This window comes from Antechinus flavipes, chromosome 3 (genome assembly GCF_016432865.1).
Source record: "Antechinus flavipes isolate AdamAnt ecotype Samford, QLD, Australia chromosome 3, AdamAnt_v2, whole genome shotgun sequence".
Lineage (NCBI taxonomy): Eukaryota > Metazoa > Chordata > Mammalia > Dasyuromorphia > Dasyuridae > Antechinus > Antechinus flavipes.
Window position 1 is genome coordinate 462,298,897 of NC_067400.1, and position 18,435 is coordinate 462,317,331.

The window sequence follows — 18,435 nt, forward strand, 5'->3', positions numbered from 1 at the left end:
ATGTTTCAGACTTTTTAAAAGTCTTTAGCTTAAAGGACAATTTGTAACTTTCAGATAAAATATTAATCACATTCAAAATAAGTCACAAAATGCCAGTGCAAAGGACAGAGAATTATTTTTATTCAAGTCACAATAGCTGGGGACAAATGGTAACAGCTTAGCTGAACAGAATGCATTGAACTGAATGTTCCTCAGCTGCTACAAGGAAGTCCGTTACTTACAGCTGGTTCACTTATCTCTCTTCATGATTTCAATCCTATTTCCTGGAGTTTGGTGGAAGCAGCTTCTGATTTTTTTTCAAAAGAATGAACTGATTTGGATTTAAAGAGAAAGAACTAAGTGGGGGAATCATTCAAAATACAACAAGAGAGACACAACTTGAATCACACCTGATCTACCTTGTTGTAATTTCCAGAATATTTTTAAGCTTTTGGACTGTTCTTAATTGTGTTACCTTTTTGGTTGTGGTTATTAAACCATGGAAGATGACTCTGGAGAAAGGAATCAGAATAGCACTTAAGAAGAACTTAGAATTTAATGGTTCAGCTGTGGGCTACATGGGCAGCTAGGTGACACAGCGAATAGAATACTGAGCCTGGAATCTAGAAGACCTGGCCTCAAATCAGGCTACAGAGACTTATTAGTTATGTGAACTTGGGCAAGTCACTTAAGCCTATTTGCTTCACTTACCTCATCTGTAAAATGAAGTGGAGAAGGAAATGGCAAACCACACCAGTATCTTTGTCAAGAAAACCCCCAAGCAGAGTCACAAAGAATCAGATATAACTGAAAATTGACTAAACAAGAATGGACTACATAGTTCACCATCAATCATGCTGTTAACTTTAATCTACATTCTATGGACTTTATATGTAGGGGGAAAAGATCATCTTGCCTGAAACAAAAGGAAAAAAAATAAGTACATCTCCCTTAATTTTGTGATTTAAGATTGTTCATCCTATCATGGTCATGAATATAAGAAGCAATGAGTTTTAGACTGAAGGTTAAGAGACCAGGCCTGAAAAGCTGCACCAATTTTTGGAACACTGGATAAAAGGATGTTATAAAATGGGCTAATCCTAAAGAGGCCCATTGAGAACCACGTGAGCATTCCAGCTTGGTCTATCTACAGAAAAATACCAAGGGTCAGTGAGTTATAAACAAAGAGGCAGAAGACTTGAGTTCATGTTCCATTAATGTTACTTAACAAATAAGTCAACAAAGACTAGTTATTAAAGCCCTTTGGTCTCTGTTTTCTATAATCTGAAAAATAATGGAGTTATTGTTAGACTAAGGGACTATAGGGGTCCTTTTCATCTTTAAACATCCAGTAGGAGCCTGACTTTCTAAATCCAACGGTCAAAGTCATATGGGTGAGGGCAGCTAGATGGCACAGTGGATAAAGCACCAGACATAAAGTCAGGAGGACTTGAGTTCAGATATGGCCTCAGGTGTGTCACCTCAAAAAAATCATTTAATCCCAATTGCCTTGCAAAAAACAAAACAAAAAAAATGAATATCAAAGTCAGATGGGCGCTTTGGGGTCTGTGATCATTCAAAGGGCAGAAGGTTCACTTTATCATTATCTCATACTTGATTTGTATTTGCTTCATTTCAGGATGGGCTTTTTCTTATTAATTGATAGGCAAAAATAGCCTTAAAATAATTTTATTGAAAAATACTTGAAAAGAAAGTTTTTTTTTTCAGTTTCTTCTCACTGAAAATGTTACATCTTGCTTCAGATAAGTTAGAATATAAGCATTTGCTGCACACCTGTTGGACTCATCCTCTTTTCTCTCTAACGCCCCCCACCACATCAAACTTATCCCAGGTGCTACACAAACTATATACCAATGAAAGGGAATGTGAGCTCTTGAGTAGATGATCTTGCTAGAAGAAGGTGACAGGAGAAGTTAGCTGATTAATTGCAACACTCACCATGAAAGATGAATGGGAACTCAGCAGAGACCATCTGTGTTTTATCACTATGGATTAGAGCCGCTCCATTGCCCTCATGCAGTGATAGAAACATCTTTGCTGCACCCACGGATTTTTCAGAATAAAAATGTTCCTGACATGTATGAACGTTATATTATCAAAGTTAGGATTTTTCGTGGTTGGGGGAGGGGGAAAGGACAACTTTATTCAAAGAGAAATGGGATTAGCAATGAGTGAAGTTTGTCTAGAAAATAAAACTTGGGCTAATTTGTGTTGTGAATCTAGAGCTTAATTAAAAAAAAACTAAAGAAATAAAGTACATTTTTATCAGGCAGAAGGCAGCTGGGTTTGGATTAATTAATATCCCAAAATTAATAACAAGAGGATGATCAGCTTTTGTTAATTTAGAACCTCTTGGGACAGAAAAAAAAGAAAACCCTAACAGTAAGGTTGTCAGTAATATGTCTTCAAACTAGTTCACACTGCTGCATTTATAATTCACTTTATACATTAATTAATTGTCTAAATTTAAATCTGTTCAATATAATGATATTGAACAAATAGTGATGCCTCTTTAGACTGCTTCTTTCTAAAGTCTTTCTCTTCCTTGCTGATCTTCTGAACTTTCTCTGTTCATATACCTTGTGGTCTTTGACAGGGGTTTGCCTCTTAACTCAAATCATTTCCTGTTATGTTCAGAGAAACTGATAAGACATCGATATCTGCCTTGGTTTTTTGGACTTAGAAAAGGACTCCTCATTTGATCCCTCTGTCAATATCATGTTATTTCTTTCCATTTCCAAGCCAATCCATAGCCTTCTTCAAAGTCCCACAAAAGTATACATAACAAAAGTGTTCTTACAGGATATCCTGTAAGAATACACTTTGGAGAAAAGTCTTTTCCATCAGACTTGCATTGTTCCACATTGAGAAGCTAGCTGGAATGGTGGATAGAGTGTTGAATTTGAAGTCATGAATTCCTGAGATCAAATTTCATCTCAGATCTTGAGTAAGTCATTCAACCTCTAAGTCTGAGTTTCCTCATTTGTAAAATGCAAAGACCTACCTTACAATACTGTTTTAATGATTAAATAAGATAACATATGTAAAGAGTTTTGTAAACCTTAAAATGCTATTTAGGTACTATTATTGTTATCATCAGCATCCATCATCATTCTTTTATCATGAATCCCTCCTTAATGGGAATATAAATTCCAAGGTGGAGAACTTAAGCACTGAAGCCATATGTTGGAAAATGGTACTTTTCCTTTTTTTTTTTTTAAATATATCTCAATGATTTTTTTCATAAAATATTTGTAGCTTCAAGAATGTATGTCCATGAAATCATAATGTTGATAGCTACAGAATTCCTTTGAACAAGACTTTTGCAAACAAGTATATATAAAATCCTAAAGGCGCGAAAGTTATGTCTTCTTTCTTTCCAAATTCACATTTTTTGTTTTATTCTACCCTTCTCCAGTCTCATTACTATTAATTAAAACTATTGAGAATGAATACCCTTAGTAGTTTAGTTATAAAAATGGGAAGAAGGCAAAAAAAAAACAAAACAAAAACAAAAACAGGGTCAGGAAGGAAAATTATACTTTAATTTATGATAAGATCACTCACTTTTATAAACTCTTTTAACCTTACTTTGGCTCATTTCAAACCAGTTGGCGAAATGGAACATTTGGAATATAATTGGTATCTGATGTTAAAATGCTGTGTGTGAAATTCTCAGAGAGATTCTTATAGTAAGAAATGGAATAATATGAATTATTCTGAATTGAATATGTAGAAGAAGGTATTGAAGGAGTAGGAAGGAAAGAGGTTGTTTAAAGGTGCACTAGACTAAGCAATCTTGTTTTTTGCTCTTGGTTTTGTCATTGAAATCCCATCTCTAAAAGTCTAACCTCATTGAGGTTCACTTTCATGCCTTATAAATTAAAAGAGATTAAATTAAAATTTTTGTTGTTCAACTATTTCAGGCATGTTTGACTCTTTTTGATCCTATTTGGAGTTTTCTTGGCAAAAATACTAGAGTGGTCTGCCATTTCCTACTCCAGCTCATTTTATAGATAAGAAAATTGAGGTAAATGGGATTAATGATTTGCCCTAAGGTAATATAGCTAGTAAATGTTTTGAGTTCAAATTTGGATTCAGGTCTTTCTAGATCCAGAACTGGTACTATATTCACTGTACTAACTAGGTTCCCTTTAAATTCAGTTTACAAATCTTTAAGAAATCCCGACTTTGTAAAAGACATTGTTCAAGACAATGGGACAATGAAGAGATAATGAAAAATGGTCCCAGACTACAAGAAACATGTTTCCTTGGAATTCTGCTATGTCAGATAGCTTTTTAAAGTTTCCTTTTAGTTCTAGCAGCTCTAGCTCGGTGACCAAAACTAGCTGATCAATGTCATGTCTATAAATATGAAATACTGGAAATATATCTGGGATACAACTGTGTCATTAGGAAGATGATTTGACACTTGCCATATATGTATATGTAATAAGGATATATATATTCTCCCTGATTAACTTAATACTGATTTATTTTCTCTGTTAAAAAAGAAATTGGGAATGCAAACTCAATTACATAGTCAGGTTGAGGAAAAGTTTATGACATTTTCTGAATTTGGAATCTTCTATTACATCAACTTTCTCATGACAAATACCATATTTTATAATTCATTTAATTGCACATTTTCATTTGATGTCTTCTTTGATGATTTACAAGTTTACAAAAAAGGAATTAGGATTAAAAAAATACAATGACAAAGAAAAATACAATTGCAAAAAAGAGATCTTTGTTAGTAATACATTGAATTCAGATTATTTCTCATTCGCAAGTCACTACCAAGTTTTATATTTTAAGACACACTTGTCATCAGAGTTTTTAAAGATAGAAGAGACTTGGGGACTTCCAGCTAAGATGACGGAGAGGACACACACATCTATCTAACCTCCTTCTTGCTCTCAGAATACTTTATTTCATGACAAGGCCTCAGAAATCGTGCTTGACTGAAAAAAACCACAAATAATTACCAACAGAAGATATCCTTGAAATTCACGAGGGTGTGGATGGATAGATCAGGCACAAACTGAAGGCAGTAAATCAGCAGACCTCCAAAACAACTACAGAAGGCAAATGGTGAGTCCCTGAACCCCAGCAAAACAGGGGACTTGACCACATCCACCCAGCACAGGAGGAAGGGGACAGCACCAGTTCCAGGACAATCTGAAGCCACTGTCACCTGTAGAAGAAACTTGGGACAATCTCCATTTTGCCCTAAGAGCAAACCTCAATCTTTAAAACTGAGCAAAAAACCAAAAATGTTCTGATCAAAGATAGCTTTTATGGAGGCAGCGAAGAATGGATTTCAATCATTGAAGACACTAACAGCAAAATATCTGCAAATGAGACCTCAAATGATGATAAAAAGTTGGTCTTCATCTCACAAGGCTCTCTTGAAAGAACTCAAAAAAGATCTTAAAAGAGAGTTAGAGGGAAAAAGGAAAATAGAACTCTGGAAACGGAAACACAGAAATTGTCTGAAGAAAATCACTCCTTGAGAATAATTTTAGCAAAATGGAAAAAGAAAACATCTCCTTGAGAAACAGAATTTCTAAAAGGGAAAAAAATCCAATGAACAAACAAACAAAAAACCAACAAACAACAACAACAACAACAACAACAAAACTCATTTAAAAGTTCAATTGGCCAAAAGCAAAAGGAAATAAAAAAGCTAACTGAAAAAAATAATTCATGAAAAATTAAAATTTAACAAATGGAAGTGAATGACTCAATGAGACATCAAGAATCAGTCAAATAAAACAAACAAAAAAGAAAATAAAGAAGAAAATATAAAATACCTCAGTGGAAAAACAATTGCCTTGGAAAATAGATTAAAGAGAAACAATCTAACAATTATTGGATATCTGAAAAGCACAATGAAAAAAAGAGCCTAGACACCTAGATTTCAAGAAATCATCCAGGAAAACTGCCCTGATGTTCTAGAACCAGAGGGTAAAATAGTCATTGAAAGAATCTACCAATCATCTCCTAAAAGAGACCCCCAAATGAAAACTTCAAGGAGTATTGCAAGTAAATTCCAGATTTATCAGATCAAGGAGAAAATACTGCAAGCAGCTAGAAAGAAACAATTCAAATATCAAGAAGCCACAATCAAAATTACCTAGAATCTAGCAGTATACATTTTAAAGGATAAAAGGATCTGGGATATGATATTCCAGGGGGCAAAATAACTTGTATTGCAGCTAAGAATTAACTATCCAGCAAAATTAAACTTTATCTTTTACAAGGTGGACATTCAATGAAATAGGGGATTTTCATTTATTTTTGATCAAAAGACCAGAACTGAATGAAAAATTTGATCTTCAAATACAGAACTCAAGAGAAGCATAGAAAAGTAAAAAGGGAAGCAAAAATATGTTTTTAAAGGTTAAAATGTTTATATATCCCTATATAGGAAAATGACATTTTTAACTTTTGAGAACTGTATCATTGTCAAGGTTATACCCAGAATGTATGGGCATAATTTGATATTATTGTGATGATATTAAAAAGAAGCTACAGATAGAAAAGGGATTCTACTGGAAGAAGAGGGAAGGGGAAGTAAAATGGCATAAAATGTATCACATAAAGAGGCAAAAAAAGACCTGTTACACTTCAGGGAAAGAAGAAAGGAGGATGAGCATTGTGTGAATCTTATTTTCATCAGATTTGGTTCAAAGGGAGACTATCAGACATATTTAGTTTAACATAGAAACTTGACTCATCCTATACAGAAGTAGGAGGAGAAAGGTGAAAAGAAAGAGGGCAATAACAGAAGGGAGAACAGAAGTAAAAAGGAAAGAGATAAGAAAGTGGAAAGGGGCTGCAAAAAGGGAAGGCAGATGGAGAGAGGTGGTAGTCAGAAGCATATTATAGGTGAGGAGATAATTGGGCAAAGGAAAACGAAAAATATAACTTGGGGAAAACAAGATGGCATGAAATGCAGAATTAGTCATTTTAATTGTGAATGTAAATGGGATGAACTCTCCCATAAAATGAATGCACATAGCAGACTGAATTAAAAGCCAGAATCTTATAATATGTTGTTTACAAGAAACACATTTAAATCAAAGTAATTCATACAAAGTAAAGGAAAAAGGCTGGGGCAAAATCTATTATGCTTCAGCTGAAGTAAAAAAAAAAAAAAAAAAAAAAAAAAACAGAGTAATGATCCTAATCTTAGATAAAGAAAAAGCAAAAATAGACCTAATTAAAAGAGATAAGGGAGAAAATTTTATTTTGCTAAAGGGCACTATAGATAATGAAGTAATAGCAATACTAAACATATATGCTCCAGGTGGTACAGCATCCAGATTTGTAGAGAAGAAACTAAGAGAACTACAATAAGAATTAAACAACAAAATAATACTAGTGGGGGATCTCAAACTTGGTCTATCAGAATTGCATAAATCAAACAATAAAGTAAATAAAAAAGAAGTTGAGAAGGTAAATAGAATTTTAGAAAACTTAGGTATGATAGACCTTTGGAAAAAATTGAATGGGGACAGAAAGGAATATAATTTTTTCATGGTAGTACATGTCACCTACACAAAAATCGATCATGTAATAGGGCATAAAAACCTCAAAATCAAATGCAGAAAGTCAGAAATAGTTAATGTATCTTTCTCAGATCATGATTCAATAAAAATTAGATGTAATAAAGGGCCAGAGAAAAAAGGCCAAAAATTAATTGAAAACTAAATAATCTAATCCTAAAGAATGAGTGGGTGAAACAACAAATCATAGATACAATTGATAATTTTATCCAAGAGAATGACAATAATGAGACAACATACCAAAATTTATGGAATGAAACCAAAGTACTCCTTAGAAGTTTTATATATCCTAGATACTTGCATAAAACAGAGAAAGAGAAGATCAATCATTTAGGCATGAAACTAAAAAAAAAGGCAAAAAAAGAAAAATGAAAGCCCCCCCCCAATTAAATATCAAGCTTGAAATTATAAAAATAAAAGGAGATATTAATAAAATTGAAAATAAGAAAACTATTAAACTAATAAACAAAATCAAACTGTGATTTAATGAACAAAACAAAAAATAGGTAAATCTTTAATTAATTTGATTAGATAAAGGAAAGATGGAAATCAAATTGTTAATATCAAAAATGAAAAGGGTAAACTTTCCACCAATGAAGAGGAAATTAGAGAAAAATTGAGGAGCTATTTTGTCCAATTGTATGCCAATAAATTTTATGAACTAAGTGAAATTGATGAATACTTACAAAAATATAGATTGCCCAGATTAACAGAGGAGAAAATAAATTACTTAAATAGCCCCAGTATAGAAAAGGAAAATGAACAGGCTATTAATTAACTTCTTAAGAAAAAAATTTCCACAATCAGATGGATTCAAAAATTAATTCTACCATTTACAGAACAACTTATTCTAATACTAGTCAACTTATTTGGAAAAATAGGGAAAGTAGGAGTTCTACCAAATTCCTTTTATGACACAGATGTGGTGCTGATACCTAAACCAAATATGGTCAAAAACAAGAAAAAAAAATTATAGACCAATTTCTCTAATGAATGTTGATGTAAAAAATCTTAAATAAAATAGTAGCAAAGAGATTACATCAAGTTACCTTAAGGATAATATACCATGAAAGTAGCATTTATACCAGGAATGCAAAACTGGTTCAATATTAGAAAAACTATTAGCATAAATGATTATATCAATAAGAAAACTAACAAAAATCATATGATTATCTCAATAGATTCAGAAAAAGCATTTGACAAAATCCAACACCCATTCCCATTAAAAATGCTAGAGAGTATAGGAATAAATGAAGTTTTTCATAAAATGACCATTAGCATCAATTTAAAACCATCAGCAAGTATCACATGTAATAGTCATAAACGCAAATCATTCCCAATACGATAAGGGGTGAAACAAATTTGCCCACTATAACCATTAGTATTCAATATTGTATTAGAAATATTAGCTTTAGCAATAAGAGAAGGAAAAGAAATGAAAGGAACTAGGGTAATGAGGAAACCAAATTATCACTCTTTGCAGATTATATGATGGTATATTTAAAGAATCCTAAAAAAATCAACTAAAAACTTAGAAACAATTCACAATTTTAGTAAAGTGGAAGAATAGAAAATAAATACACAAAAATCATCTGCCCAGCAGCAAGAGATACAAAGAGAAATTCCATTTAAAATTGCTGTACATAATATAAAATATTTGGGAGTCTACCTGCTAGGATAAGCCATATGAACACAATTACACAACACCTTCCACACAAATAAATTCGGATCTAATCAATTGAAAGAATACCAAGTATTCATGGGTAGGACAAGCTAATATAATAAAAATGATAATTATGCCTCAATTAATCTATTTATTAAAGTGCCATACCAATGAAAGTCTCAAGAAATTATTTTACAGAGCTAGAAAAAATAATAACAAAGTTCATCTGGAAAATCAAAAGGTCAAGAATTTCAAGGCAATTAATGTAAATAAATGCAAATGAATTTAGCCTAGCTGTACCAAACCTAAAACTATATTATAAAGCAGCAGTCACCAAAACCATTTATTACTGCCTAAGAAATAGAGTAGTAGATCAATGGAATGGATTAGGTTCACAAGATACAATAATCAATATCTATAGTAAGCTAAAATTTGAGAAACACAAAAACCTCAGCTTCTAAGATAAAAACTCAATATTTGACAAAAATTGCTGAAAAAATTGGAAAATTACATAGCAGAAACTAGGCATTGACCTAAATGGGCTCATGATTTAAACATGAAGCATGTTACTACAAGCAAATTAGAAGAACAAATGATAGTCTACATTTCAGATCTATAGAAAAGGGAGGAATTCATGGCCAAAGAAGAACAAGAGTACATTATGGAAGACAAAATCGACAATTTTTATCATATTAAGTTAAAAAGTTTTGGAACAAACAAAAGCAATACAGGCAAGGCTAGAAGGGAAATAGTAAAGTGGGAAAAAATATTACATCCAAGGCTTCTGATAAAGGCTTCATTTATAGATATATAGAGAGAATTGACACAATTTATAAGAATACAAGACATTCTCCAAATGATAAATGGTCAAAGGATATGAATAGACAATTTCCAGATGAAGAAATTAAAACCATTTTCAATCATATTAAAAATGCTATAAATCTCTATTGGTCAGAGAAATGCAAATTCTGATAGTAACTCTGAAAATACTCTGATAGTCTGAAGTACCACTATACAGCTTTCAGATAGGTGAAGATGACAGGAAAAGATAATAATGAATGTGGGAGGGGATGTAGGAAAATTGGGACATCAATACATTATTGGTGGAGTTTTGAACTGATTCAACCATTCTGGAGAGCAATATGGAACTATGCTCAAAAGGCTATCAAACTATGAATTCCTTTTTTTTTTTTTTCAAATTATAGCTTTTTATTGACAGAACATACACACGGATAATTTTTCAGCATTGAGCTGTACAAAAACTTCTGTTCCTCCTTTTCCTTTCCTTTCCCAGGAGATGGCACCTCCCTTCCCCTACACCCCCACACCCAGATGGCGGGCAGTTCCATAGATGTCAAAATGTCAAAGAATATGTTAAATACAATATGTGTATACATATTTATACAGTTATTTTGTTGCACAAGAAAAATATGAATATCTTTCAATCCAGCAGTGTCTCTACTGGGCCTGTTTCCCAAAGAGATTATGAAAAGTGAAAAAGGATCACAACCCTCTTTATCTTGGTAAGAAACTGGAAACTTAGTGGATGCCCATCAGGTGGAGAGTAGCTAGGTTATAGTATATGAATGTTATGTAATAGTATTGTTCTATAAGAAATGATCTGCAATGGTTTCAGAAGGGCCTGCATAGATTTATTTATATGAACTGATGCTAAGTGAATCAGCATTGTTTCTACTGGGCTTATATCCCAAAGAGATCTTAAGGAGGTAAAGGTATACACATGGGCAAAAAAAAATGTTTGTGGCAGCCATTTTTGTAGCAGCAAGAAAGTGGAAACTGAGTGGATGCCCATCAGTTGGAGAATGGCTGAATAAGTTATGGCATATGAATGATATGGAATATTATTGTTCTATAAGAAACAATCAGCAGAATGATTTTAGAGAGACTTACATGAACTGATGCTAATTGAAATGAGCAGAACCAGGAGATCATTGTACATGGCAACATCAAGATTAAATGATGATCAATTCTGATGGAGGTAGTTCTTTTCAAAATGAGATGATTCAGATCATTTCCAATAATCTTGTGATGAAGAGAGCCATCTACACCTAGAGAGAGGGCTGTGGGAACTGAGTATGAACCACAATGTAGCATTTTCACTCTTTCTACTGTTTGCTTACCTTTTGTTTTCTTAATTTTTTTTCCTTCTTGATCCAATTTTTATTGTGCAGCAAGATGACTGTATACATATGTATACATATATTGGATTCAAGAGATATTTTAACATATTTAACATGTATTGGATTATCTGCCATCTAGGGGAGAGGGTGGGGGAAAGGAGGGGAAAATTTGGAACGCAAAGTTTTGCAAAGGTCAATGTTGAAAAATTAGCTATGCCTGTACCTGATCTAAAATTATATTATAAAGCAGCAGTCACCAAAACCATTTGGTATTGACTAAGAAATAGATTAGTGGATCAGTGGAAAAGGCTAGGTTCACAAGACAGAATAGTCAATTATAGCAATCTAGTGTTTGACAAACCCAAAGCCCCTAACTTCTGGGAAAAGAATTCATTATTTGATAAAAACTGCTGGGATAATTGGAAATTAGTATGGCAGAAATTAGGCATGGACCCACACTTAACACCATATACCAAGATAAGATCAAAATGGGTCCATGATCTAGGCATAAAGAACAAGATTATAAATAAATTAGAGGAACATAGGATAGTTTATCTCTCAGACTTGTGGAGGAGAAAGAAATTTGTGACCAGAGATGAACTAGAGACCATTACTGATCATAAAATAGAAATTTTTGAGTATATCAAATTAAAAGGCCTTTGTACAAACAAAACTAATGCAAACAAGATTAGAAGGGAAACAGCAAACTGGGAAAACATCTTCACAGTTAAAGGTTCTGATAAAGGCCTCATTTCCAAAATATATAGAGAACTGACTCAAATTTATAAGAAATCAAGCCATTCTCCAATTGATAAAGGGTCAAAGGATATGAACAGACAATTTTCAGATGATTAAATTGAAACTATTTCTACTCATATGAAAGAGTGTTCCAAATCATTATTGATCAGAGAAATGCAAATTAAGACAACTCTGAGATACCACTACACACCTGTCAGATTGGCTAAGATGACAGGAAAAAATAATGATGAATGTTGGAGGGGATGCGGGAAAACTGGGACACTAATGCATTGTTGGTGGAGTTGTGAACAAATCCAACCATTCTGGAGAGCAATCTGGAATTATGCCCAAAAAATTATCAAATTGTGCATACCCTTTGATCCAACAGTGTTTCTATTGGGCTTATATCCCAAAGAAATACTAAAGAAGGGAAAGGGACCTGTATGTGCCAAAATGTTTGTAGCAGCCCTGTTTGTAGTGGCTAGAAACTGGAAAATGAATGGATGCCCATCAATTGGAGAATGGCTAGGTAAATTATGGTATATGAATGTTATGGAATATTATTGTTCTGTAAGAAATGGCCAGCAGGATGAATACAGAGAGGACTGGCGAGACTTACATGAACTGATGCTAAGTGAAATGAGCAGAACCAGGAGATCATTATACACTTCGACAACGATATTGTATGAGGTCATATTTTGATGGAAGGGGATTTCTTTGACAAAGAGACCTGAGTTTCAATTGATAAATGACGGACAAAAGCAGCTACACCCAAAGAAAGAACACTGGGAAACGAATGTGAACTATCTGCATTTTTGTTTTTCTTCCCGGGTTATTTCTACCTTCTGAATCCAATTCTCCCTATGCAACAAGAGAACTGTTCGGTTCTGCAAACATATATTGTATCTAGGATATACTGCAACATATCCAACATATAAAGGACTGCTTGCCATCTAGGGGAGGGGGTGGAGGGAGGGAAGGAAAAAAATTGGAACAGAAACGAGTGTCAATATAAAGTAATTATTAAATAAAAATTAAAAAAAAAGAAAAATTAGCTATGCATAAGTTTTATAAATTCAAAGCTTTAATAAAAAAAGATTTTGTGTTTTATTATGAAGGCAGTAAAAACCAGCTCAAAAGTGTTTGAATAAGGGGGTCAGAAAAATTAAAGCTGTGAATTAGGAATTTCATTGACAAGAATTTGAAAGATAAATTAATGTAACTAGTGATGCCAGTTACAGAAATAGGAAAATCAGAGGGTTGATCTAGTTTTGGAAGAAAGATATTGAGTTGACTTGTAACATGTTGAAAGGTCCAGCTAGTAATTATAAATATAGATCTGGGGATGAAATATTATTATGGTAGAAATAGATATGTGGGGTGTGCATTTATATATGTGAGAATGGATGAGATTCCCAGCCAAGAAATAGTAGAAAAGACAATCTAACACAAACTTTTTGCCATATAAGTTCCTAAAAAGCAATTGTGTTTTTATGATGCTTTTCATTTTCTACACTATAAAAACACTCAGATTTAGTCCTCATGTCTTTTCTGGGACAAAGAATATTCTTAAGAATTATACAACATTGGTGGCAAAGCCAGGGGGCAGAGCCAAGATGGCAGAAAGGCACATGTGACTTTCTAAGCTCCTCTCATCCCCTCACAACCAACTATTAAATTCAGCCTCAAAAATTGTGCTTGACTACTAAAATTCATGAATATTATAAGCACACAGCTTACCAGCTAAAGATAATCTGGAAGATCACCAGGAAAGGTTTGTCCTGAGGGGCCAGGAATAGACCAGCGCAGGCAGTCCTGAGCAGAACAGGGGCAGGGATGATCTCTGTGTCTAGAGAAGTTATAGAGATGACTTTGCTATAGGCTAACTGCTCTGCCTTGATTACAAAGCAGTAAACCAGCAGAGAAATTAAAGCCTAAAACAGAGGGTATTCTAAAAAATGCCAGAATCTAACAAGATCTGGCTATAACCATTCAAAACTGGAAGTGATTCAGGCAGACCCATAACAGAGCCCTGCAGCCACATCCTGCAGTACTAGGGGGACACAGTCTGGGGCAGCTTCTAATTGCACAGTGAGGGGCTCAGCCTGGGGCAATAGAACTTCCCCAACAGGACTATGCTTAGTGGAGTAGAGACACTTCCCATCCGTGCAGGGTTATTCACTGCTCAGCCACTAATACCCACAGCCCCAGGGAGGGATTTGGCTTGGGGTAGTGAAATTTTCAGTGCTCAGCATCTAGCTCCAGGGCAATTGTTAACCAGCACAGCAGGGTTCTTTGCAGAGTACTTTGCCAGCTCAGCCCTGCAGGCCTGAGTTACTTCCTGGTGAGGAACTCTTTCCCAGAGCACTCCTGTACCTCCCTGCTCTTTGTAGCTGGTTGGCAGGACAGCTACCCATCCATACATCTATCACTGCTCTGCAGAGGAAGCTGATAACCTCCTGGCCCTGAAGGCAGAACCTACAGGCTTAAAAAAATGAATAAAAAATTCAAAAGGACAATTGATAGCTTCTATACATAAAGAGAGCAGCTTTTCAGCACCAAGGAGACTAATAGCAGACAGTCTCCAAACAATTGTTAGTCCTCAACACAAAAGGCTCTCCTAGAAAAGACTATTAAAAACATTGAGAGAACTAGAAGAAAAATGGGGAAAGGAAAGAGAAGCTATGCAAGAGAGCAACAACTTCCTGAAATATGAATTGGAAAAGCTAAAAAACTCCCAAGAAGTGCAGGGAAACAGAACTTGTGAACTGGAAAAAAGAAATAACTCACTAAAAAAAAATAGTGAAATGGAAAAAAATTCCATAGAGCAAAAAAAAATTACTTAAAAACTCAATTGGACATACATAAAAAGAAGTAAAAAAAAGCTATTGAAAAAAATAACTCACTAAAAATCAGAACTGAACAAATAGAAATGATTGATTCATTGAGACATCAAAAATCACTCAAGCAAAAATCACTCAAAAAAAATGAAAGATTGGGGAAAAATGTCAACTATTTACTTGGAAAAACAACAGATTTGGAAAATAGATCTAGGAGAGAGAACCTGAGGATCATTGGACTACCCGAAAAAGTTTATGAAAAAAAGAATCTAAATACTATTTTACAGGAAATCATCAAAGAGAACTGCCCAGAAGTAATAGAACCAGAATGTAAAATAAGCATTGAAAGAATTCATCAAACACCTTCTGAAAAAGAATCTAAAATAAAAACTCCAAGAAATATTGTGGCCAAATTTCAGAATTTTCAGACTAAAGAAAAAATATTACAAGCAGCCAGGGAAAAACAATTCAAACACTGAGGTGCCACAATAAGGGTCACCCAAGCTCTGGCTGCCTCAACATTAAAGGATCAAAGGGCCTGGAATCTGATATTCCAAAAGGGAAAAGAACTTGGATTGCAGCTAAGAATAAATTGCCCAGCTAAGCTGAGCATTTTTTTCCATAAAAGAAGATGGGCATTTAATGAAACAGAGGAATTCCATTTGTTTCTAAGGAAAGAGCCAGAGTTAAACAAAAAAAAAAAAAAAAAAAATTGATCTCCAACCATAGGACTTGAGAGGCAGAAAAAGGTAAAATGAACTCTTGAGAACTTTATTTCTGTTGTGGATATACATAAAAACCACATGTATAATTTGATTTTACTGATATAACATAAAAAGGGAAGTAGAAATGGAAAGAGGATAGTGTCAGAAAAAGGGAAAAGAGGCGATAAAAAGAGGGAAACTGTTACAACAATGCTACCACCCCAGACATCCCAGAATCAGCCAGAATCAGGATAAGCAAAAGTCCCTAGTCTTTATTCTTGGTCTGAGACACAGGAGTAAACAGAATGGAAGCAGAATCTCTGCAACCGCCTTCTCCCTCATTTACCACCAAAGAGTGATTCTGGCTAGTCTTACTCTACCCCCTAGTCCATCCTACAATCCTTATACACCAATCATTGATCCAGCATGGATAGTGGAAAGGACCATTTTCCAAGCATTTGCCCATAGAGTATGGTCCAATCAGTAGTTAGCCTCAAGTGCTTGGCAGTCCTCACCTCAGTGCATAGACTAAATAGTTTCAGCCCTCTACAGGAAACTACATCCCATGAAGAGGTAAAGGAAACCTATTATATCTGAGGGAACTTAGACAGGGGGAGGAACATTGTGTGAATCTTACTCTCATCAGAGTTGGCTCAAAGAAGAAATAATTGACATATTTCTTTTACAGAGAATCTTTTCTCACCTCATTAAAAAGTGGGAGAGGAAAAGGGAAAAGAAAAAAGAATAATAAGGGAAGTGTACAAGAAAGGGGAAGGGATTCAAAGGGAGGAGGGAGGGATTTTAAAGAGGGAGAGCTGCATGACACAAGTGGGACCCATAAGTTTAATACTAAGGAAGGGGGTAAGGGGGGCAAGAAAAGGAAAAGCATAATCTGGGGATATTGGGATGGCAGGAAATACAGAATTAGCCATTTTAACCGTAAATGTGAATGGGATGAACTCTCCCATAAAGCAGAGGTGGATAATAGACTGGATCAAAACTCAGAACACTACAATATGTTGTTTACAGGAAACACATTTAAAACAGGGAGATACATACAGGGTAAAGATAAAAGGCTGGAGCAGAATCTATTTCTCTGCAGGTAAAATAAAAAAAAGCAGGGGTAGCCATCCTTATCTCAGATCAAGCAAAAGCACTAGTATAGACAATGAAGCTATATCAATACTAAACATATATGCACCAAGTGGTATAGCATCTAACTTCTTATAGGAGAAGTTAAGAGAGTTGCAATAAGAAATAGACAACAAAACTGTAACAGCGGGAGATCTCAATTGTGCGCTCTCAGAATTAGATAAATTAAACCACAAAACAAATAAGAAAGAAATTAAAGAGGTAAATAGAATATTAGAAAAATTAGAAATGATAGATCTTTGGAGAAAACTGAATGGTGACAGAAAGCAGTATACTTTCTTCTCAGCAATTCACGGAACCTATACAAAAAGTGACCATATATATTAGGAAATAAAGACCTCAAAATTAAATGCAAGAAGGCAGAAATAGCAAATGCTTTCTTTTCTGATCATGATGCAATAAAAACTACATTCAACAAAAAGTTAGGGGTAAATAGACAAAAAAGTAATTGGAAACTAAATAATCTCATGTTAAAGAATGATTGGGTGAAACAGCAAATTATGGACACAAGTAATAATTTCACTCAATATAATGACAACGATGGGACATCATACCAAAATTTGTGGGATGCAGCCAAAGCAATAATAAGGGGAAATTTTATATCTTTAGAGGCTTACTTGAATAAAATAGAGAAAGAGAAAATCAATGAACTGTGCTTGCAAACTTAAAAAGCTCAAAAAAGACCAAATTAAAAATCCCCAATCAAATACTAAGTTTGAAATTCTAAATTAAAAGGAGAAATTAATAATATTGAAAGTAAAAAAAAATCCTATTGAATTAACAAATAAAACTAAGAGTTGGTTTTATGAAAAAAAAAACAATAAAATAGATAAGCCTTTGGTAAATCTGATTAGAAAAAAGAAAGAGGAAAATCAAATTGTTAGTTTTTAAAATGAAAAGGGGAACTTTCCACCAATGAAGAAGAAATTAGAGCAATAATAAAGTGTTACTTTGCACAACTTTATGTCAATAAATTTGATAACCTAAGTGAAATGGATCACTACCTCCACAAAAATATGCTTCCCCAATTAACAAAGGAAGTAAATTGCTTAAATAGTCCCATTTCAGAAAAAGAAATAGAACAAGCTATTAATCAACTCCCTAAGAAAAAATCCCCAGGACCAGATGGATTTACATGTGACTTCTACCAAACATTTAAAGAACTATTCGCACCAATGTTATATAAGCTATTTGAAAAAATAGGGAATGAAGGAGTTCTACCAAATTCTTTTTATGACACAGACATGGTACTGATACCTAAACCAAGTAGGTTAAAGACAGAGAAAGAAAATTATAGACCAATCTCCCTAATGAATATTGATGCTAAAAAATTAAACAAAATATTAGCAAAAAGATTACAGAAAATCATCCCCAGGATAATGCACTATGACCAAGTACGATTTATACCAGGAATGCAGGGCTGGTTCAATATTAGGAAAACTATTAACATAATTGACTATATCAATAACCAAATTAACAAAAACCATATGATCATCTCAATAGATGCAGAAAAAGCAGTTGATAAAACCCAACATCCATTCCTAATAAAAAACACTTGAAAGGATAGGAATAAATGGACTTTTCCTTAAAATAGTCAGGAGCATATATTTAAAACCATCAGTA